Source organism: Syngnathus floridae, chromosome 10 (assembly GCF_059516105.1).
Source record: "Syngnathus floridae isolate MCC-2025c chromosome 10, RoL_Sflo_1.0, whole genome shotgun sequence".
Lineage (NCBI taxonomy): Eukaryota > Metazoa > Chordata > Actinopteri > Syngnathiformes > Syngnathidae > Syngnathus > Syngnathus floridae.
In genome coordinates, this window is record NC_142422.1 from 9,927,351 (window position 1) to 9,951,441 (window position 24,091).

The window sequence follows — 24,091 nt, forward strand, 5'->3', positions numbered from 1 at the left end:
TTTCATATTTTGTTTGTCAGTCAACAATTTTTACTGATGTCTACCAATCTTATTTTTACATGATATGGAATTTTAAAAAAAAGGCATTCTTGTACATCTTGGGTTTTTGAGAAATTTATATAAAGAGTGCATTCAACAAATGTGCAACGTGTGATTTAGACTTGTAATAAGATGACAACATTCATTGCTCATCGAGATAAGCCATTCTGTAGATAATCCTGTCCTCTTTAAAAAAATTCAGTTGGATTCAAATTGGTTCACTGTTATATGATTACCCACACATTCTTTCCGCTTGAGTGCCTCCAACCACACCTCTTTAAAAGAAAAAGAAAGAAAGTACGTATGTGTTACGCATGACAACAAGCTGACAAAAGGATACAAACAAAAAGGAGAGAAACGGCAGAATTGAATAAAATTTAACAAGGCAGAAAGGATTGCCAAAGTGGTGAATAGTGACTCTGCTTTCTCCTCCTTTACAGCTTCTGCCTATTTAAACACTTTAACATGTGCCCCTTTATCTGCGTCTGAATTCTCAGGCGAAGGAATCGCTTGACACACAGGGAGACGCTCATTTCACTTTTATTTTTTTATTTTTATTTTTTATTTTTTATGTTGATGTTGACCTAAGGCGGCCACCATATGTGCAAACTGTCTGGCTCTTCTGCTTTTACAACCATAAGTGCAAGTATCATGTACATACATACGACATATAACCAACCTCGGGTATTGTATTCTTTTAGGTTTATGTGTTATTAAATTGACAGATTAGAACTGGTGTATATTTTCAGTAAACTGTATCAACTTAGTTTAACAAACAATGACCGTGGTATCAAACGTTGTTTTTGTTTTTCTTATGGTCATTATTTTTAGGAATTTAGCGTCTATTATCTTGTCTTAACCTAAATCCTTCCACTAAGATCAACACAAAAAGCTAGCAGTGAAGAAGGTTTAATGTTTTTTCAGTGATATGGATGCATGTATATGCCTTAAAAACAAGCGTTGAATGTCGTCACGTCAATATGCCATTTTGCACCACGAACGAAAAGTTGATGATTCCCCAGCAGTGATACATTTATGAATAGACAAGTGCCTTCATCAGACCAGCAGGGGTGCCCATTAAAATAGAGAATGAACACAATGATTGTGATTTTCAAATAAATCCACTTCCAAATGGGATTCCGACTGAGGAATTGTTGAAAAAGCTATAATTTTCTGCTAAAACATGAAACACTCACAAGAGCCCTTGCTAATCAACTCAAGTGTGACACACATCTCTTCTGTTATCTCAGATAAATGATTACAAATGTAGTCAGTCACTTTGTTTACAAAACCTCTTCTATTATTTGAAGTCATACTGTCCAAGTGGGTGATTAATCAACTTTAAAAATCAGTCTTTTGTTAATGTAAATATTGAGTATACCAGACTGAAGTGTGGAGTTTGCATATTCTCCCTGTGCCTGCGTGGGTTTTCTCCGGGCACTCCGGTTTCCTCCCACATACTAAAAACATGCTTGGTAGGCCGATTGAGCACTCCAAATTGCCCCTAGGTGTGAGTGCGAGTGCGGATGGTTGTTCGTCTCTGTGATTGGCTGCCAACCGGTTCAGGGTGTCCCCCACCTACTGTTCGATGACTGCTAGGATAGGCTCCATGTGGGGACAAGCGGTATAGAAAATGAATGGACAAAACTTAGGGAAAATTTGTATATTGTCTTTAAAATGCTGTAAACTCAATTAGGCCTGAAATTAGGCTCCGGTTCTCAATGTTTTTTAGTTTTTAAATTATATTCTCAACGTATGCTGCTCAATCTATTCATAATTTACAGCTGTCTCTTGCCAAATAAAATGTTGTGGAAAAAGTCATAAGGCCCGAGGATGAGTCTTTAAGCACTAGCGAACATGATATAAATTACTAACTATGACTGTTAGTAATTGATCAATGAATCAATTTAATAAACGTGATCAACTATCTAATTCTGTGACTGGCAGATGACATTTGGGCATCGGCAGGCCTTTAAGATTCTGCACTGTCTTTGAAAGAGAAGACGTTCTTTGGTGCTTTGGCTCAGTAATAAAACGTCTAGACACCAACTAACATGAATTTCCCTAAAGAATTAGTGTCATCAGTGTGAGAGCTCGACTCTGTACTCTTGGGTGCTGTTTGAAATACTGTCTTCTAAATCAATGCTCACCTCTCCACTGTTCCTTTAATTGAGCTTTGTGGCATGCAGTCAATACCTTTTGTCTTTTATGGAAACAGGAAATAGTTAACTCTTTAAAGCTAAGAAGAAAATGTACTTTTTGGGTTTGTTTTTAAGAATACCTGTACCTTTGTCTCTGATTTAGATTTATTCCCAATTTTATGGAGCTGCAAAGTTTGGATGAAAATACGTGTGACTCTCAAAATTTCAAGATTATAGGTGCACCTCGGAAATCTGATGGCCAACACAGAATTCTAGATTTCCATTTGTGACAATAATTATGATATTTCTGCTTTACTACTAATTTAGTGATTTTCATTATTATTTCAGATTTGTTTTTAATACTTATCACAACAAGCCTAAGTAAAAAGTTAATAAAAAAAATCATATTCATTGTCACGAGAAAATTTATCACATGAAAGTCTTTTAAAGTGAGGTGCTTTTCAGGCACAATCCCGTGAGACCATTTTAAGTGTGTCTCTGTATTAAAATGCTTGAAGGGGTTTTTGAAGCCTCATAAAAGGAAACCAACGTAACACTTGCTCTCACGACACACACAGAACTAATCTTTAGATTTACCCATTAGTTGCATTCTAGTGTCTCTCCTTCTTTGCTGGAAAGATTGAACACAGCCTTTATCAATCTGTCTTTTTTGTGAGTGTTATTGGCAAAGTCAATTAAAGGCGGCAATCAGGCTGCTGATTGATTTGATGCATCAACTACGGACCACTTATTACAGCTTTCCATAGTATCGAAGTTGCCCACTATTCTTGTAACTTTAGTCAGTTATGTTTCTTTTGCTACTCTGTAATTCTCTTTTGCAAGTTCTTTATTTTATCTAAAAATGCCTCCATATTGATCCAAATGATTAGACATACTGTAGAGGTTTTTTGTTATTCTAAATACTCAATTCAAATTACACAGAATATTCTTTGAATCATTAACAAATATATCAGCAACTATCATAATAAAACATTTGTTATTAATCATAAGAACCACAATGCTACCAACTTTTCTTTATAGATGAAAAATTACACAAACTATGGTTCTGCAAATTATTTGGCACTGTAGTCATTAAAATTTTGTGAATCAAAAAAACAGCTTCATCAGCCTTAAATTGCCTTTCAAAATGACATCTGTTCATGGTGTTGGATTTTATCAAATACATTTCCTCCAAAAATGCGATTTACACTTCAGTGCGACTTATATATGTCTTTTACTTCTTTATTATGCATTTAATGGCTGGTGCGACTTGTACTCCGGAGCGACTTATAGTCCGGAAAATACGTTAGTAATAGAAGTAAATAAAATTTTGAAAAAAGCATCCTTATGCATGTCAAAATTATACTTCTGATCGAGTATGTGTCAACAATTGCATGTTTGTATAAAACTGTTATGGATGAGTTAAACATAATAATTAAGGTTGAATTCACTTTAAGTCATGCATAAGATGTTTTCTTGAATTATGTTCTTCTGAACATTGATAATTATGTCTTGCAAGTTGAGGCCTTATTTTTTTTTCAAACTGAAACAAAGACAGTGCTAGACTTAAATACTGGTACGTTTGTGTCAGTGCTTGGATCCTCGAAATGGCATGGCAAACTGCCCCGGTTACCATGGCTATGTGAGGGTTCAGGCACACATTAATCACAAGGATTTAAGTTTCTCACTGCTGTTTTATTTTTCAAAAAGACACTGAATCTCCCAGACATCCTTTATGAAGCTGATTTATGACATTTAATATATTTGTGCGTAGATCATGGTCAGGTCCTCTGAAAGGTAACAGTTTATGAGAGAAGCAAAAGCAGATGCTCTAGTCTCTGACAGCAAACTTTATGTGTGTTTGTGTCTAGTGAATGCTTAAGGAAGAAAACATCTAAGTCTGTCAGTGTAAAGAATTTCACATGTGGCACAAAAGCAATGAAATGGCTCACTTACATGTATCAAACTTCTGCACATTGTTGGTGATTCAGCATTACGTTGCTCATTTGAAAAGTCCGTTGTAATAATGAACAAATTGATTTCTGGCTGAAGAAGAAATACATACATAGATACTGTGAAAAGCTTTCAATAACATGCCTGTTTATTTGTTACAAAGGTTGAATTTAGCACCTGAATTTTTTTGTTTTGTTTTATTATTGTGCCGTCGAATTTCATGGTGGCTGTCATTATAACTATTCAGTCCGTCATCTTCCGAACTGCTTTTCCTCATGAGGGTCAAGGGCATGCTGGGGCCTTTCCCAGGAGTCCATAAGCCCTAGGCGGGGTGCACCCTGAACCAGTCGCTAGCTAATCGCAGGGCACATATAGATTGACAACCATTCACGCTCATAACTACCTGAACTTATTCAAGTAACTGCTGATAATTGGTTTCCTATTTATTAATTGATCAGTCGCAGCAGATTTATATTAGTGTGACACAGTAGTCACATTGCATTCTGGGAAAACGTTTGATTGTACTAAATCAGGCAATCTTGCTTTATTGACAATCATCTGCTGTTCAACCATCAGCTGGCAGGAGGTTGTTTCTACCATAGAATAAATAAGATGGCAATGCAAGATGAGAAAAACAGTGTTCAGAGAATTGGTACAAATTTCCAATGGACTTTAGATATATAAATACGATAATTCCATTCCAAGCATGGCCTCTATTGGATTTTAAAACAACAATACATGGAAAAAGAATAATTTAATAGCCTTGTGAGATAGTTGTGTTGTGAGTGCACTTCAGCTCCTTCCAGTATTAGTGTGCGTGCGTGTGTGCGTGTGTGTGTGCCTTTCCATGAGTTTTTGCAGTATACTTGGCGATAAGTTTTGATCCTCGTCCAAATGTGCATTTAACCATTTTCAACTGCTTTCATCTGCTTATTTTATATCTAAAGTTCCAAGCAGGGCTGATGCCCTAGATAAAAAGGCTTAATAGAAATATCAGAATCTTTGATTAAAAATGATCAAAAGGATAAAAATGGAGAAAAGGACACTGAAAATATGATAAAGACTCTCATAAACTCTCAAAAATCCTGATCATTTGGACAAAAAATAATAATAATTACCAACCGCCATGTTGTTGTTGTATACAACAGAATGTCACTCTTGTTTTTGGTGGTAGCAAAAGTAACACATAGAAGTATAATTATTGAGCTCGTTGATGTAAATTCCTGAAATCGAGGCAGGAATAGATAAGCAGAATTGCTTCATTCCGTTTCCCATTTCGGCAAGTGATGTGTTAACAGTGCATGAAATGAAGGTGTGATGAATGGTGACAATGTAACAAGCCAAATCAACTAACTAACTAACTAACTAACTAACTAACTAACTAACTAACTGACTGACTGACTGACTGACTGACTGATTGACTAACTAACTAACTACAACTGTAGACATCTCACAAAGAGGAACAAGTATAATTCAAGTACAATTCATAGAATTTATATCATACAGTAGCACTGGTAGTGTAGGGGTTAATGCTACTGTTTCTCTGCCAATACCTGAATTTCCAAGTCTGGATTTAATTAAAAAAAAAAAAATGAACAAAAAAAATAAAATGATAATGGTTAAAAAAGGTGAATTCCGTCAGTAAGGGTATCTGGTGTAAAAACTGTGCGAGTACCTGTTGTGATCCCTGAGGAGACAAGCCAAAATTTTCCATTATATAAATTCCTGATTTCCATTTCCAGAAATTATCATGGATACCAAAGTACTGTTTTGTAGAGTAACTAGGAAAAATTTAGACACTTATCGGCAAAAATATTTATCTAACATAAAAGCATGTGGGTTTTACTTTCAATGCTTTTAACCTTATGTTGCAGTCTGGTCACACCAACCAGGCTGCATTTTGTAAAAGACAAACAGACTACAATTGAAAGATTGTAATCTTCAGTGTTTCACTAACATTCCATGGGTCAACATGCTTCTGTCACTGAGTGGAAAATATTTAACCCCTTTTTGATCTCTAATAGAAGCCATGCTTCTTGTAGCAGCATTCCCCTTGCCTCTCCTTTCCTGGTTGTGCAAGCTGGTAGGCGGCAGCTCCTTTGCTCCAGCAGCGTGTCCTCCTCCTCCTGTGTGATCAAGCCCGCAGCACTTGTCATCTCCCCTGTGGCATCTTAGATTCTCCAATTTTTGGGTTAATTAATCAAAAATGATTTCTTTTCTCATTAGCCATGCAGCTGGTTTGCAATCTGCAAAATCAATGTTTTACAGATGTTTCCCTGAGTTTTGTTTTTCAAGCCAGCACTGATTTTTATTGGGTATAGATTTAAGAGGCTGCAGAGGGATTCTGAGTTAACGCAGCCACACACAATCACTCAACACACACGCCCGCAGACAAACTAAGTGTATGTTATCGTCACATGGTGAAATTACAGCCACCGTGAATAGAGAGAAGGCAAAAACACAACAAAAACCACAACTTTTGACTTTCATTCATCACGCTTAGATGAAAATTCACTGTTGAGCGTAAACTGTTCATCTCACAGATAGCAACAGCAGTTCTGCGCCATTTCTCCATTTTCCCTCTCCTTTAATGGATTGTTGACAAAGCCATGGGTTTGAGCCACACACATTTTCTCTCTGGGTAGCAGTCTTTAATCTCGTAACAGCTTCTGGTTCTAGTTCCTGTTGGTTGTAAACAAATGTAATGTTGCATTTCCTGTAGTCTAGACATAACATCCAAGTTGGCAGAGCAGGAGAGGCAAGTATGTGCAATTCAATGCCTGGCATGCTTTGGCACCAAACCAAGTACGAAGGGTACATAAAGACACTGGAATAAATAAAAAAGACATTAAGATAGCAAAATGAGGTGTGGTAATCTTGGAGTTTTGCACATTTATTGGTTGTTATCCATTGATCCATCTTTTTTTTTTTTTCTATTTATCCTCATCACGCTCACCAGTGTGCTGAGCCTATCCCGGCTGACTTTGGGCAAAAGGCGGACTACAACTTGGACTGGTCGCCAGTCAGTTGCAGGGAATGTACAGAACCAATAATCTACAACTACTACAATATCTGTGATGGTTGTTCTGCCCAGTTTAATTCTGCTTTTTAAATTAAATAAATTGTTAAAATGCTTCAACGCCATTTTGGTGTATATATTTTCAAGTAAATCCCTTCAGTAAAGTTTTTTTTTTGATAAATAAAATAATAATACAATGGCCTTTGTACATGTGTGTCTATGTGTTCCTATCCACCGTTCTGCTCAACTACACAGGAAAAGGAAGATGAAGCAGAAGAGCAAAGGAGCCCAAACAGAAATTATTATTGATTTAATCACATAATCAGCCGCAAACACTTGAGGCTAGATAGCAAATCCATAATAGCCTCCCCACATAACCACCCTTACAAATTTACCATCAAAGCCCTCCGTGCACACACAGCAAACAGAGGAGCCAGGGGTCACCTTCAGTCGACAGCAAAATATTGACATTCCTAATGCTTCTATATGTTTTTGAGTTAAGCGTTATCAATCACTGATAAGAGCCTTATGCTTCTAAAGCATAACTCCTATGGCAGAAGGATTACAGCATCACTTTTTCTTGAATAACCTTAACATATCTTTTTAGACAAAGCGAGAGCAAGGTAAAATCAATGTTGTCACAGGCAAACATTTCCCACAGATGTTAGTTCAATGTGTCTGCAGATTAGATACAGGAATACTATTCAAAGCCATAAAACATCACAATTTGCTTGGTTTATTAAAACGATTTGCTTGGTAAAAAAAAAAAGTAAAAATAGACTCGCAAGTCAGGCAAAATCAAATGCATGACCGGCTCGGTTTAAGATCAATCAGCAATTTATTAAATGGGGTGAGGTTTCAGGACAATTTCTTCAAGGCAAAGTAATAGCGTCCATTATAATTTAGCCCTCAGGTTTCATTGGCCATTTTGGTACAACTATAAAAATATTTATAAATATTTATTTATGTTTTATAGAGACGATTAACACATGGCCAGTAGGCCTTTTCATGTTATGACAGCACATCAGAAGGCTGAAAATCTTTACATAAATTACTCCACATATTTTCATTTTACATTCTTATTTGGCTGTGCTGATTATTGAGATAATTTGTTCTTATGATATCATGTATGTGTTTGTTATGGCATTACTCAAATACGCATATTTCACTTACCCGGTTTTTGAACCGATAATTATTGGATCCCCAAGATCATCACGCATATCATTTGTCTCACTCCCGATGAGAATTTGTAACAATGACACAGATTTAGATTTTAATACTCTCTCAACATCCGTCTCTCAAGTCATCTATCTATTAGCTTGCCTATCCTTGGCCATCTTGCCCCGGGCAATGGAAGCCTAATTGTTTACCAAAGGGTTGCGGCTCATTTGCTCCTGGAGATTGGGCCTAATTAACACTAACTTGTCTGAACACAGAGGAGTGCTGTCCACTCCGCTTTAATCTAATCTGTACTCTTTCAAAAATAATGAGATCATTTACACCTCATTAACGGGCAATGTAATGTCTCTGCATTAATCATAATGATTGCTTATCATTTCACTTTGCAATATTATCTCCTCTAATGAAACTGTTCACACAACTGCCAAGTGGGCCTTAATTGGTCGTGTAAAATCACAGCGTACCCAGCAGATTGTCACTACGTGTGAAGTTCTAATTTGCATCGACAGGAGGAGGAAATATGGGGGCGGGTGCCAAAGTGGGGTGGGGGCCTTGGGAAGTGGCATCAAAAAAGGAAATGGGAAACCAGCATTCGGAAACATCCATGTGGATAAGCAGTGGAGTGATGGGCAATACCTATGACTGCGATGCCATACACATAAAACTCCATTTACATCAATTTTAACCTTTGCCCTCCATTTAGGTTAGCTCACCTTTTGCCATATGATGACAATAGGTGACAATACCTCCAGTCTGATTCCTGCTTTGGGGTTAAGGTACATATGATTCTAAAAATCCAGGCCTCAATCTAGAAGCGTATCTCGGATACTTTATTTTCACGCAGTTGGTTAGGTCTGGCTCATAGGAGGTAATAAACTACTGAACCCCGTTAGTACATACCATCCGTTCCCAGCATATGACCCACCTAAAGAGGTCATGCTTGACTGCAAGCGGCATCATTGAGGCTGCTCGGTGCCCCGGCTCTTCTGGCTTAGGAGGGCTTAGGTGTGGATGTCATTTGCGCCTTCTCTTTTGGTCAGAGTGGCTAGCTACTAATTGTGGTTCTTGGCGAGATGAGTCAAGGGGAGAAGTTCGCCCAAATTGAAATCTGAGTAGCGTGTAAGAGATTTGGGTTGAATGCCGCTTCATCAAGCAGTTATACGATGCAGCATGGAAGGGAATTGTAGATTCGGACTCATTCCATCATCCACTGTTGACTGTCTGTGCTTTCTTTTTGATTTCATTTTGCTGTTTAGTGGAATTGCTTGAACACTGAAAAATATACGTATGTTGAACTTACAAATATGTTACAGATAAATATGTTGAATTTCCATTCTGTCAGTTTATCAGGATATCGTTACTCTACATAAAAATGCATTTAGATCCAGATGTTTTTATTTAATGCAACCAATTGATGAAATAAATTGTAAATTCAACATGCCTTTTTTTTTTAGTGTAGGTGGAATGCTACAGCTGTCAGATAACCAAAAATCCAAATAGAAGTTAAGATATAAGTTTAATAATATGCATATTCAACAGCTCGTAAAAGTGATAAAATATTGAAAATAATTAGATTCCTCTGGAAATAGAAGAGTTGAGGTTTCTTAGTATAATAATGAAATTGAATTGAATCTATTGTATACAAGCCACAAAGTCAATTTACTGCCTCTGCAGTTTATGAAAAGGCCCTTGTTAACATCCATTATGGAGTTGGAATCAAACACTTGCATTGGCATCGCCACGTGCTGATATGATTTATTCTCTCCCCGAGGACCTTTCTAATGAACAGAGATGTATGCTCAGCTGCCCTGTACATGTAACCTCTGTGTGCTCTGCGGCTTGCCGTGCTGTAATATGATAAGTGTCCTGTCGATAGCTTGTATGATATGCTAATCATACTAAAACACCGTGCCTCAGGCGGTCCCCTTGTTTATTTATGAAGGTTTGACCTGAGGGAGAGGAATAATCGGCTTTTCTCTGAACTCTCTAACCCTGGGAGCCAAGGGAACTGCCAATCACACACATATGAGTCTTATAATTCCCCCACCTCCGTTTTACACTCACTCTGCGCCCCCTCAACCAGGAGGGTGAAATGGCAGATTTATGAAAACTGCATTGCATTGCATTGTGTGGTTTTCTTTCCGAATGTCGAGTACTCTAATCCTTAAAGTAATTATATAAATTAATATAAACATTTTGTTGGACATTATACTCCCATGAATCCTTTCTTCACAAATTTTTGGTACATGTGTTGATCTGGCAGTGATTTGTTATGTGAAATATGTGCCTTGGCTCAATAAATGGTGCGAATCACTGGTTTAAAAGGATTTTAAACTGCATAAAAAATATTATTTTTCTGATTTTTTCAGATCACAACTGAATCCATAATTTGCGGCAGGGAAGTAACTGATTGTATGCCCGCCACCCTTGCTTGAATATACTTGGTGCCCAATTTGGAAAGTAACTTACTAGAAGGATTGACTTCACCATTCCCACTTGAGCCCCTCTAAAAAAACTCATGGGCTACATGCATAAAATGCTTCTTGCAAAAGGTTTACTAACTTCAGTAAATGGCTGCTATTCTTATTTTTATATATTCGTTTGAGATCTCCTTTTAAGTGGGAAACCCGGGAACCAAGATTTATTCATGCAAATTCATGTGTAAATGCATCACTTTTTTTTTCAGATTTCTCTTCTTTTAACTTCAGAGCATATATAAAAAACGTGCAAGTGCGAGTTGGGGTGGAACACAAAAAGTCCGCGCTCATGCTTTGCATCTGTGAGCTTCGGAACAAAGGTTTGTTTGTGTGCCTCAATCACTCTTGGTCATGAAAGCAGACACTTGAAAAAAAAGTCCTTCTCTTTTTTTCCAGGGAAACACTCTAAACCAACATCCTGGGTATAAATTTGCAAAACGCAATACAGGCCTGATTGTGTGTCGAGTGGATGTGGGGTGCATACGAATAGACCATGTGCCCCTTCCTCTCTCCTCCTCTGCCTCCAAATAGTACAACTCTTTCTCCCCTCCTCAGTCTTCTAATGCTGCCAAGTAAGTAAAAAAAACTCTCTGCAACTTAATTGTTTTCCTCGTTACAGTTCTGAACTCTGAGCTCGTATCACTTCCACCAGTATGCCTGACGCGTACTTTGACAAAAGTAATGTTCTATGCACTTATTATTTTCCATATGACACTAACCTGTCCTTGGTTTGAATATGTGTGAACTGTATAAAATGTGCTGTTTAATTCATATTTGTATCTTGTCCTTTTTGTGCAACCGTCACAACGTCCCATTTGGCTATGCCAAATGGTAGCATAGTTACATGTACACAGTCTGCAGCATGGGACTATGTCGGGAGAATGTGAATGGCTGGGAACAAGTGAAGTCTTGGCACTGTTACCAGGTCAGCTTGAAGCCCTCTCATAGCCCAGCCCTCAGGACCAGGTGTTCCTTGCATTCAGATGATACGCTTATTCATAGACTGCCTCAACTGGAGTATTAAAACTAGAAATTTGCAAGTGAATGCTGATATAATCCTGGAAATATATGTCTCCGTTAAAAAGTATCCCATTTAAAGGAACAAGACGGTCTTTGTGTGAGGCTGTATGTATATTTATCAAGGCACTAAAAGAGATTCAGCAAAGGAGGGGCTAAGGGAAGGGATAGGGGGTAGCAGGGCAGACTTTCCAACTGTTTACATGTTAATTTCAAACTTAACAGCCCTTGTCCTGGAGCTATTTATAAACCAAATGCAAATTGATTTTTTTATTTTTTTTTACTCCTTTTCTTATGGTGTTTTCTGGACACTTGACTGTTGAGACAAAATGAAAATGTACATGGATGGAAAGTTTTGAGAACTCTTGAATTGAAGCGGCATGTTCTAACATTTTTCAGTTTCAGGCTCTCGTACAGCAAACCTTATGAAGTCAAAAAATACCAAAATATGCAAAGCTGTAATTTGGGAAAAGTTGCCCTGTTTGAAAAATTTAAATTGGATAACATTTTATTTTGATTAACATTTTTATTTACCTAATATCAGGTAAGATGCTTGATGTCCTTCACATGGCAGAAGAAAAAAACAATTTGCTCAAATTCCATTGCCGGTCGAGGCGCGTAAATGAAGTTTATAATACAATGCAAGGAGATTTTAAAAATAAGGTTGGCTTGGAAGACCACGAATTAGTGAAGTGGCCATTTAGAGAGTCTTCCACCCTGATCGTATGTGTCCATGTATGCCCAACCTCACTACCCTTACTTTCCATGGCTGTGCCACGGCAGTGCAATGAATTTAAGCATATTCAATCAAGATGATAAAAATAATGCATTTAGTGAATTGATTATACAGTAATACAAAAGGTTGTATGCACGCTGTTGTCATATTTATGATTGAAATATGATGACATCGACCACGCAGTTCAGAATCTCTCTGCCTGCAGCTCAGTCATAACATTACACTCCGTATTACACTAGATGTGGTTCAAGCCGGCATAATGTTTGGTCAACTTTCAGCTACCGAACTGTCAAGTGCGCTAGGTGCATGTCAATGAAATCAGGGCTTGCGTCGGCACGAAAAACAGGATAATAGTTTGTGCTGTGTACCAAAACAGAGCACATTATGCTAATGTTTGGCAGAAATTGTTCAAATAAAAGAGACATCATTGGCTCGATCCTTTCTTGAGTGCTTGTTATTGCCATGTGAATAAATAATGGTAGCATCTTTTCAGTTAGAGTGCATGTTTGACCTTCCAGACAAAGGAGAACACAAGGCCTCTTGAAGTGAATACAGTCCTAAGTAGGTATACAATCATTAAATTAATATATAATCAATCAATCAAGAAGCCTCAGTGCAATATTGTTCTAAAAATGTTTGTTGTGAGGGTAAAAACACTCAAGTGTAGATGAAAAGTAGTGTTTTTTTGCAACAACCATTTTCATTCAAGTGTAAGAACCTTTCATTAAAACCATCTAACGTTGTACATGATCTAAAGCAATCTGCAAGGATTGTCTTATGGTTATGGTGATGCTTTGGGTTTCATAGATGTTTTTCTATTAATCCCCATACAAAAAACATGAATATGCATTTAATGCCATCACTGAAATCTCTCTGTCTAATTATGACGCTAATATCACCACTCCTAACAAAGAACATTTCCAAATGCTCTTGTTTACAAAAGAGGGAAAGTACAGCAGCATTGTGCTCACTACAAGACAGGGGCAGAGGGCAATGGCTACAAAACATCACTCTGCTAACATGATCACCTGAATTGCGCCCGTTCCATTGTGCTAAAATATCATAAATTGGCACATCAACATACCACCCCCTCTCCAGCATAGACCAAAATGATTATTTATGTGGTTGCAAAGAGACAATTAGTCATATTCACATGCTGAAATTAATTGGCAGACATGCGGGGAATGAAGAGGGAGAACAAAGACAGCTTTGTCTCACTTCTTTTCCATTTGACAGGGATAATTAAATATATGAAATAGGAATTCCTCACCAGGGGTCCTGTTGACAGTGTTATTTTGTGTCTTGTTCCTCATCGCCTTTTTCCCTCTTTTGTGTTCCTATTTATGCTAATGTGGACTCTGTTATTTATTTATTTTTGTCCTGACAACTAAAAGCAGACTCTTATTTTTTTTTCACTACTCCCCTTTCCATATGATCCCTAGATTTGTGGTACACGATGGAAATTAACGGCTTTTAATGTGGCATTATATTGTATTGTATATTAGCACATGGTTGCAAAATTTGCCATCTAAAAAAATCTGTATTTACATACCTGGTACACTAGGCGCCATCCCTTTAGACTTCAACCAATCAAAAGCTCACTGCTCGTCTACAGTTAAGAGGGGACTACAATTTATTTTTTTAACAGTAATGTTTGTGTTACTTTTACATTTTTATGTTTTTATTCAATCTGACAATCAAATCAAAGTTGCTTTTTTATTAGACAATTAAAGCTCTAGAAAGCTACGCTCCATCATTAGTTTCTTTTATGTCATGTGAATTTCCTTCCCAGTATCACAGAGGAATATCTGATCAAAGAACATTGTGGTTGGTGTGGAATTATGGGTTATGTCACCTTTCACCACAAAAGTAGAATGGGGCCTCACATCGTGTTCCTTTTACATGAGAAACTGATGCTGTCATGTTTCTCACAACTGAGAAAACTCCATGTGGCACATGTAAAAGCATTCAAAAAGATTAACTTTAGTTCTAATCATAACATGATACACAAGTTCCTGATATCGACTTTGTTTTTTTCATCCCAGAAATGTAGGATATGCTAGTTCTTTATTATTTTTATACATTTGTATACTGTTTATTTGTATTGTTATTTTTCTTTCTACAAACAATGCAACATTTGCTTCTAATAGAAATCATAGAATTAAAAAAAATGAAAGAAATATGCTGAGATGGCTAAGTCAATTTAACTCTTTTTTTTTTTTCAAATACTAATTGATCATTTTAGGCTAGGCTTTAGATCTTGGATGATGCCTTTAGAATAATTATACTGCAACTTGTATCTTAACTAACGTTTGTTGCTTTTTAACCACTAACTTATTCATATGTGGAAGAACCTTGTTGTATCTAATGTTTGCCACATTTGTTCTTGAGTGTACATCTAATAGCCCACTGCTGTTTGATAGTGCCAGTGTTCCCAGATCTCAGCAGCTCTAGGCCTATACAGGCACGGGGTATCCTCTCAAACACAGGGTTAGTACAGTAATAGCCGGACCATCAGGGAGCCAGATGAAAGGGCTGGGAAATGGTGCCAGAAGCCCCAAAAGGATTCTGTGTTGTGAAAAGTGCTTCACCCCTCTGATAAGCTGTGTTGTCCTATGATCATTTTCACAAAGCAACACGGCGACAGTACATAGGATTTACGACTGCCAAATCTATTTCTAGTCGATTTGTTCATTCATTTATCCTGTTGGGAGCCACAGATGAGTTTGATGCTATCCCAACTGACTTTATTGTACCTGGTTTGATCACTCATCATTGTTTTAGAATAACGTATTTAATTTGAACAATAATTGACTATTTTTTGAACACTTGGTTCAAATAATTATTTTCAAACCTTTTGTGATCGTTGTCAGTTTTAAAAAACATCTTAAACTTTTCTACAGACAATATTATGCTGCTTACCTGAAGCCTATTCTTTTCTGACTGAAAATAATGTCCATTATTACAGGTGAAATATGTGTTCCATACCAAATGAATGCTTCACCATTCTTAACACTTTTAGGTTAGGTTTTTCATTCCAACTCGTCACACTGAGAAAGATGCCACGAGATAATATTTTCTAAAAATTACATCCACACCACAGGCAAATGTGGCCTAGATTGGACTTTTTTGCCCATATACGACCTTCATCTTTCTTTTTTAAATGATTGCCTGAACAGCCCAATTCTGATTATTTCAAATCCGACCTTGGTTCGTTTTCATATGTGGTCCTAGATCAGATTTTTTTGCAAAGCGACTGCAGCCTGAATAGCCAAGTCACCCAGAAATGCTGAAAGTCCACATTTTCAGCTCCTTCCACAGTTTAATTGGAAATACTACTGTCGATCCCAGCTAGGAGAGAGCCACAATAAATCTGATGCATTTTTCGTGGTCGTTCTTGGTTGTTTTTAGCTTTGTGTTTTAAAATTGTATTCTTTTTCAAGGACCAACAAGATGTGGCCAAGATCAAGATTTTTTTCCACTGGGCAGCATGCCTTGATAATCCTTAGATACGTATCACTGCACTCTGCACTGACTCAACACTTAGTTTTTCACAGTATTAGTTTGTTTTCCCATTTGTATGCAGCAAATTTGCATCTATAGCTGTTGCGACTTGTCAGAAAGCTCCAGTTTTGTCTCATCTTGCCAAACATTGCCCCAGAAGCATTGTGGCTTGTCAATATGCATTACAGTAAATTGCAGTGTTGTCAATTTCAAGTTATTTCAGTAACCATTGTGAGGTTTTATTTTTGTTTAACAGAAGGCTACCAACAATTTTGCCTACGTATGTGTGTGTCAGCAGAGAGATGCAGCCTGACGAAGGAAAATGCATACCTGATGATGCAAATAACACAACCAGATAGAATTTGGAATTGTTGTTTTTTTTAGGTCTGTTTTTTGTTTTTTAATTGCTCTTGTACACATTGTTTTATCCAAGGCAATTCTGTGGTAACTATTTCTGCATCAATTATATGAAATGCTCATACACATGCCACCTTTTTTTTTCATATTCAACAACTGTGAATGAAGCCTTTGTGCATGGTTCAAGTCATAAACAAGTGAGAAAGTTCATCGTTACGCTAGTAGTGGGGCACCTCACTAAAACGCTCCACTGACAGAAAATGAAAAGCAGTAATTCCTCTTGTGAAGTGAAGTCTGACTTGTCAGAGTAAAGCACTTCCTATCCCTTTGTTCACATCTCAAAGGGAATTAAAGGGGAGAGAGTTAGATATGGCTGTTAATAAGACCACCATCTGGCGAGTTCAATGTCGGTATGAATAAAACCATGACAATTCAAGTAAAAATGAACATGAAAAACATCAAGACATGTGTTTGAAATCTTTCACCTAATAATGAGTTTAAAGCACTATGATCAAAATATGTACGATAAAGAACAATAAATCAGCAAAGCTCATAACTCAAATCTATAAAAATCCAGTAAATCTCTTAACAGGCATGTAACACCTCAGTTTACAAAAGAAAGTGCATACCTTTTCAGATATTTTGTTCTATACAGTCAACAAACAGAAAGCAGAGTGTTGGCTTGAGAGCTGCAGGGTAATGGTGGGTGCATGGAGATCAATGGGCTAATAAAACAAATCGATGGAATGAAACCACGGGAAAAAAAGTGAAGTCATTAATTTGCAGAGACAGGATGATCCCACCAACCACACGCATTGATTAGAAATGAGGTCTTTGGAGAACCTTCGGGGGGTATCATATTAGTGGAAGGACACAATGGATGAGGTGGGCGGGGGAAGGGGCTTTGTGCTGTACCAATGCGGGAAAATGGGTTAACTGCTGGATCAATGGTATCTCCATAATTCCAGAGGAGCTTGGTGATGTGTTTGCTCTCCAATGCACTGTCAACACAATATAATGCAGGTGTGATTTTTTTTTCCACCTCTCTGCTTATTTGCACACTCAAATCGATCTTTTCAAGCAAAGTGTACTCAAGCATGATTATGATATTGAATACATCATCGAGTACAAAAAGGTCTACAAATAAGGTCAGAGGTGAGGGCTAACATTCCATTTTTATCAATATATTTTTATTAATGATGATTTCTAATCAATATTATTGGGTTATATACACAGAGACTTGTTACTGTATGTTGGCCTGTGTGGGTTGAACTTCAGTACATACACTGATATAATACACTCAAATCTACCACCAATTACATAAACCTTAACCCCGTGTTTGATCAACAAGTTAAAATTCAGATGACAGTCAGTCTGTTTGAACCAAGTCGTCCTTTTTTACACGACTAAACTGGATAGCAACTGTTCTTATTTAACGCCTCAAAACAGAGAAGCTGGACATCTCCCAAGTGTCTGATGGGTCAGAGTTCTTGTAATTTGCAGACACAGCATAGCTTTTCTCCAGCCATTTGTGAGAAAGAGAGAGAAGAAAAGAAGGTGATGGGAGATTGACGACTTAAATACTTCATCAATCAATGCTGCAGCCGATGTGTTGTTTGGTGATTGGTGGAGAATTCAGGCAATCCATCTTTCCTACCAGCAACTGGCATTCTGGATTCCCCTCATGTTCTCAATGTATTGCTTTTATTTTTTATTTCCAGGGTTAACCTGCGCTCCAGAAAGTGTGTGTGAGTGTGAGAGCAAGAAAGAGAGAGAGTGTTGAGTGTCTTATTGTGGTGCAGGTAGCCCAAGCCCTTCACCTGTTATTAGAGTCTATTAGACATGTTTGCTGCAGTACGTATGCTACATTCTATATCAGTAAAAAGGCCACTTCATTGTAAGGGTAACCATTTACGGTGCCATCATTCTAAAATAAAAATAAAAACATTATCAAAAATAATTACCAAGCATACTCAAAAAGATTTACCATGATGTTATGAGATATAAGATATGATAATATTACTATCACTACTACAACAACTGCTACACTATGTTTGTAGCCACAGGCAACATGCAGGCAAGGTGTTGAAAGTGTCTTACCTAAGGACACCACAAAACAGGATTCAGGGATCAAACAGTGGATCCTCCGGTTACCCGACAACCTCTACCGAAGAGTCACAGCCACCCCAAGATGGCAAAGGCATGTTATTTTTTTTTAGAATACGGTATAATCACAGTGCATTCAAATTACGTTGCAGTATGTTTGATCGACATATCCCAGTTAAAAAGGTTTACGCCACATTGGCATTTCCAGACCTCCGTCGTTTTGGCAGTTAATACTAGTATGTTCAGAAAATTAATACAATGAAAAGGTAGATGTTTCCATCCATCCATCCATCCATCCATCCATCCATCCATCCATCCATCCATCCATCCATCCATCCATCCATCCATCCATCCATCCATCCATCCATCCATCCATCCATCCATCCATCCATCCATCCATCCATCCATCCATCCCTTTTCTGAACCACTTTATCTTTGCAAGGGTTGTGGTGTGCTGGAGCCTATCCCAGCTGATGGGCAGGAGGCGGGGGACACTCTGAACTGGTTGCCAGCCAATCGCAGGGCACACATAGACAACCATTCACATTCACACATACATACAATTTGGAGTAGTTAATCGGCCTAACATGCATGTTTTTGGAACGAGGGAGAAAACCGGCATCCTCAGAGGAAACCCACACAGGCACTGGGAGAACATCCAAACTCCACACAGGAATTGAACCCTGCTCCTCTGAACTGTGAGGCAGACATTCTAACCAGTGCATCACCATTCAAAAGTAACACACTTAGAATACTATGGGACCGGGGAAGTATGTGTGAGTGTTTATATGCGGTGGATGTTTATATGTGCTGTATGTTCAGTATATATTGTACTGCAATCTCAAACTTATTTTTAGGGTTAACGTTGATGATGCCTTCTAATTTTCTGGAAGCTTGTTCTATTGTTGCATGCATTTTAAGATGTTTAGGAAGGTGCATGCAGATGATGTCAAATGTGTAAAATTATATTCGAGAACAATTGAGTATAGTGGATAAGCCTGCTTTCTGACGTAATGTTTCTGTATGCACATTGAACACATCCCCATTTTTTTTTCTCAATCTCAACGTGCCGACATCAGTAAGGTTATAGTGATACTGAAGCCCCCGGGTTTTGTTTAATTAAAATACATCCTTTTTGAGCTCCCCTTGGAGTCTAGTGATAGAATAACTCTGCAATGGGGTTAGCTGTATTTAGCTCCTTGAGGAGTTGGCCAATGTTGTGTTAGGCAGCCACTCACAGCTAAATCAACAAATCGCCGCAAAGAGGAAAGGAGAGAAAGAAACAGTGAGGGAGTATTATTCGGAAGAGGGGAAAAAAGGTCTGTTTGAGGTGGAGAGGGGAGGGTGGATCCCACATTGTGTAAATCGTCAGCTTTTCACTCTGGGCGGCATTTTCATGCTAAGCTCTGAGCTTGAACTGAAATCCTCTCACTTATCCTCAAATCCAAGATGAAATACTATCAGATGTACTTCGATACAGGGAATTTGTTGAAAGACTGACAGTCCAGGAATGAGAGGTGAATGAGTGAGTGTTTGATGGAGGAGCAGCTGGGTGGGCAGGACGTATGAAAATGATTTGTTCGCACAATAAATGATTAATGTTTATTTGATGCAGTAATGAAAAAAACACCTGCTGTATCTTTTAGTGAGTTTTAACCTGTTTAAGTTTAGATTTCTGTGAATTGCTGAGTTAATATTTAGCTACTTAACCATTGTTTTTGAGAAGTGCTTCACAGCTGTGTTGCATGGAGCCAATAAACGGTCATGTGTGATTTCATCCCGGTACGATTGGACCACACTTCACTTTCTTCTACATGTCTACGGTATTATGTGAAGCCAAGCGATCAACAGGAGGACAATGCAAAGTCACATTTTTGGGGGTACGAATAACAAAACCAATATCAACAAAACCCTCAATGTGCTGAAGAATTTATAATTTGCCGTATGCACCTGCAGGCCTAAAAAGAAATAGTGCAACAGGTTTCATGGACTGATGAAAGAAATATTGGTGATTTGGCATCACCGCTACATGCTTGTATCAATCTTCACAATTTGTCTTCACTTCACTCAATAGACTATGCCATTTTCCAATGCGGCATGTTCTTGGAAATAAAAGCTATAGTGAGGATTTTGAACTATACTCACTTTTAAAAATATTGATATTATTTTGCACACAACTGTCTGTTATGAAGGTGCGGGGCAGGGATATTTGAAGAGTGTATAGTCTCCTGATATCTAAATGGCTCAAAGGCATAGGCAGGAAATGGAGTTGTGGCATTTTGTTTTGCATCAGTGCTTCTCTTTATTAGACGAGGAGAGGAGTCGGCATGGAATAATAATTGGGAAATTGTAAGCTTGCTTTCATTATAATTAGCGAGATCACAGGAAGCAATAATCCAATTATTCTACTTAAAAGCAACTTTCCTCATCCCTGTGCAGTGTCTTACCGGATGAATGCATTTACCCCACGTGGCTCTACCGGTAAAATTGCAAAGTCTCACATGTAAACAACAACATGCATCAATGTGCTCAGACAGCTGAACATGCACTGACATATGACCAGCATTTATCCCCACCAGACGCACACATAAACATATACTTGCACATACCTCAACAACATACAAATAATTGAGTAAGATTTGCTGGTACATTAAGTTTAATGTGTTTGACATTCGGCAGGAGGAAATGGTAGGCAAATGGTGGAGTCGCTGGGCCACGTCTTCCCTCAATCAGGGCACTGCAGGGCTTCATTTTACAACCCAGATGCAAACGGAGACCCTGTCAAAGCTAATTAGTGCTGTTGCAAATGGATGCAGGTCATGGTTTTCAGCGGATTGGTCCACAGAGAGGTCAGTGGGGGTCAAACCTGCACTATGGAATGATATAAACAATCATCTATAGACTACAGACTAATCAATCCCTTTTAACACTATACACTTCCTGGTTGGCTGCTCTCAGAGGTTAGGGGTCAACATACAAAAAAGACAACCGAGCAAGTGGGTTTAAATTAGGAAAGCATATGGTAACCTTTTTTTTTCCCTTTGACAGACTTAGCAGTTTGGTGATAATGGTGGATTTAATTACTAGTTCGTTTATTGAAATGTGTATTATTTATTTTAATGACTTTATTAGGTATAGATTTTGTACCAATATAATGTATTATTTTCTATACCTTTTTAATTCACATAATTGATACATTTATAATATAGACTCTATTTTCTCTTTGCAATGTGAATGAATACATAATCATAATCAATGTAACAATCAGCGTATAATCTTACAATCAGTATGAAGCTGTGCAATAAAATGAGCAGTGAGAAATGGACAGAGTGACTGAGGGTAAATGAGGGGAGGGTGGATGAAGCTGGAAACCAATACAAGAGTCACTAGAGCCTTTTCTCATTATCATTTACCCATCTTTTACGGCCCACCAGTAAGAGATGACGTTCCCATGACCCCACACAATACACAAGCATATTATTCAATCCTGGCCTGATGAAATTCCTGCAAATAAAACCTTTGTGCTGGGCAACAGCTAATTATTTGACAGATTGGTCCCTTTCAAGCTCAGGTTACAGTGTGAAGTAGCCCTGTTTTAGGCCCCTCCCACATAAACCAGGACTCGCCTTCTCTCCCTCCTCAGCCACAGTGCAGAGTGGGGGCGCCACTATTGAGAAAATCCCAGAGGGCCTCATTCTTTTCAGGAGATTATGTATTTCAGCCCCCTTCTTTTCCCAACCATCTATCCATCCAAAATCAGGGACCGTGGAGTGTGTGCGTGCATGTGGGGAGGGGGGGGGTCTGTGTGTCAGCAACAGCAGCTATTTCATAGTTGTTTTTAAGTAGAGATATTTAATCTTCCCACAGAATTAAAGCAGTAAAAAGGTAAGCGAAATTTCAAAACAAAAAAGAACAGCTAAGATAGAATGTATTTTGAAAAAAAACAAAAACTTTTCCTCCAGTTACGTGACCTGTAAATATATATATATATATATATATGTATATATATATATTTTTTTTTTCTAGCGATAAAGTAAAATAAAACTAAATAAAACAACTGAGCTAATCTGGTTGCACAAGTGTTCACACCATTTTACAACTGGGGATGTGTCTATGTTTAGGATTTGAACCATACTGCAGAGGCCTGACGTTTTTGTGCTAATAATTGGTATTTTATCTGAAACTTTGTAAAAATCCATACCTTGATTAAGGTCCTTGTGCTAGCTGACGGCACAAGGCATGAGGCTGTCACCACCATGTGTCACTGTAGGTACGGTATGCTGTTCTTTTGGTAACACCCAATGATGTGTTTACGCCAAAGCTTTTTTTCATTGTATTGTATTGCTTTTCTAAAACTTATGTTCCCTGCTCCCTATTTATTGTTGCCACCAAAATGTGCACTGGGGTCTTCTTCGTGCTTGGCTGAGATGGCTGACTAGTACTATGTTCACCTGGCATGAACCCAAGTGAGCAGAGCCTGGAGTATTCACTGCTCTACCTGGGTGAAGGTCAAAGAGTCCAGCTCTTGGCTGCTTCATTCCCCAATGAGCAAACATATGGTAATAGAGCACCTTGAACACAGAACTTCTTTTCATGTGATGTCAGGAAAAAGACACAAAGAAGTCGATGAGAGGAAGTTCGGATCTTTGCCAAACAACAATGGCCCGCAAGTTTTAAACTACACAAATATAATGAAACCTGTGTAATCCAGTTGGCCTTACTTCCTTTGACAGTCTTGTTTTTCTTTTAATAAATGCAGTACAATGTTATCATTCAGTTTTTTTAAACAACCAAAAGCATCTAATCGCTTCCATGTTTCCTCAGTGCTAAGCTCATTAGTGTGTGACCTACAGGCATGAAGAAAAAAAACAAGACAAGTGATACACAAAAAAATCTTTGGTTAATGGATACTTACTGTTTTAAGAGAGTAAAAATAAACAGGTCTGCGGCTTTAGTAATGAATATGCGGTAAACATTGGCTCAGACGAAGTGTATTTTACGAGTGTCTGCCGAATAATTCATGTGCATGCATTGTGTGCAATCTATGAGACATACCGTGTGCATTGTGGGTGAAATGATGACTCGTTGTGGACCTTGTGACGCGGAAATGTCTCTCGTGGCAGAGACTCTCGTCCAGGTGGTAACTGGAAGGCCGACTTCATTAGCCTTAAAGAGGAAACAAAGGAAGATGCATTGAGAAAAAGTGTCATTGCTCATCTGCAAGGCCACCACCTGACACATTAGGAATCTGTATGCTCAATTAACCACTGGCAGGCTCATTTTTCCTCTGGCTCACTTGCTGGGGATCAGACAGAGAAGGCCAGCACAATCGCACCAAATTAAAATGAGATTACTACAGGGAATGTTTATGTATCTATTTTGGATGTCTGCATGTGTGTGTGTGTGTGTGTGTGTTCATTTAAAGTATTATTTATTAAGTTATATACAGTTAGTTATATAATTATTTAAAAATTATTATTGTTTTGGACAGAAAAACCAAGGATGCAAAAAGATTCTTATCTTCCTTTGAACCTCTGTGAAAATGACAAAATGTGTAGTGTGT

General features: G+C 38.0%; 1 long non-coding RNA gene across 3 annotated transcripts in view; it reads left to right on the forward strand.

Annotated features, from left to right (window-relative positions):
- LOC148392306 (uncharacterized) overlaps nucleotides 1-11,579 on the forward strand; it is a 31,277-nt gene extending 19,698 nt beyond the window's left edge. For 2 of the 3 annotated variants that reach the window (XR_015860973.1, XR_015860974.1), the window contains exons 4-5: nucleotides 11,018-11,128; nucleotides 11,205-11,579. This is a non-coding gene — a long non-coding RNA (uncharacterized LOC148392306). Of the gene's footprint in view, nucleotides 1-7,092; nucleotides 7,354-11,017; nucleotides 11,129-11,204 lie in introns of those variants that run through there. The other variant, XR_015860975.1, reaches the window with a different exon arrangement.
- Nucleotides 11,580-24,091: the final 12,512 nt, after the last annotated feature.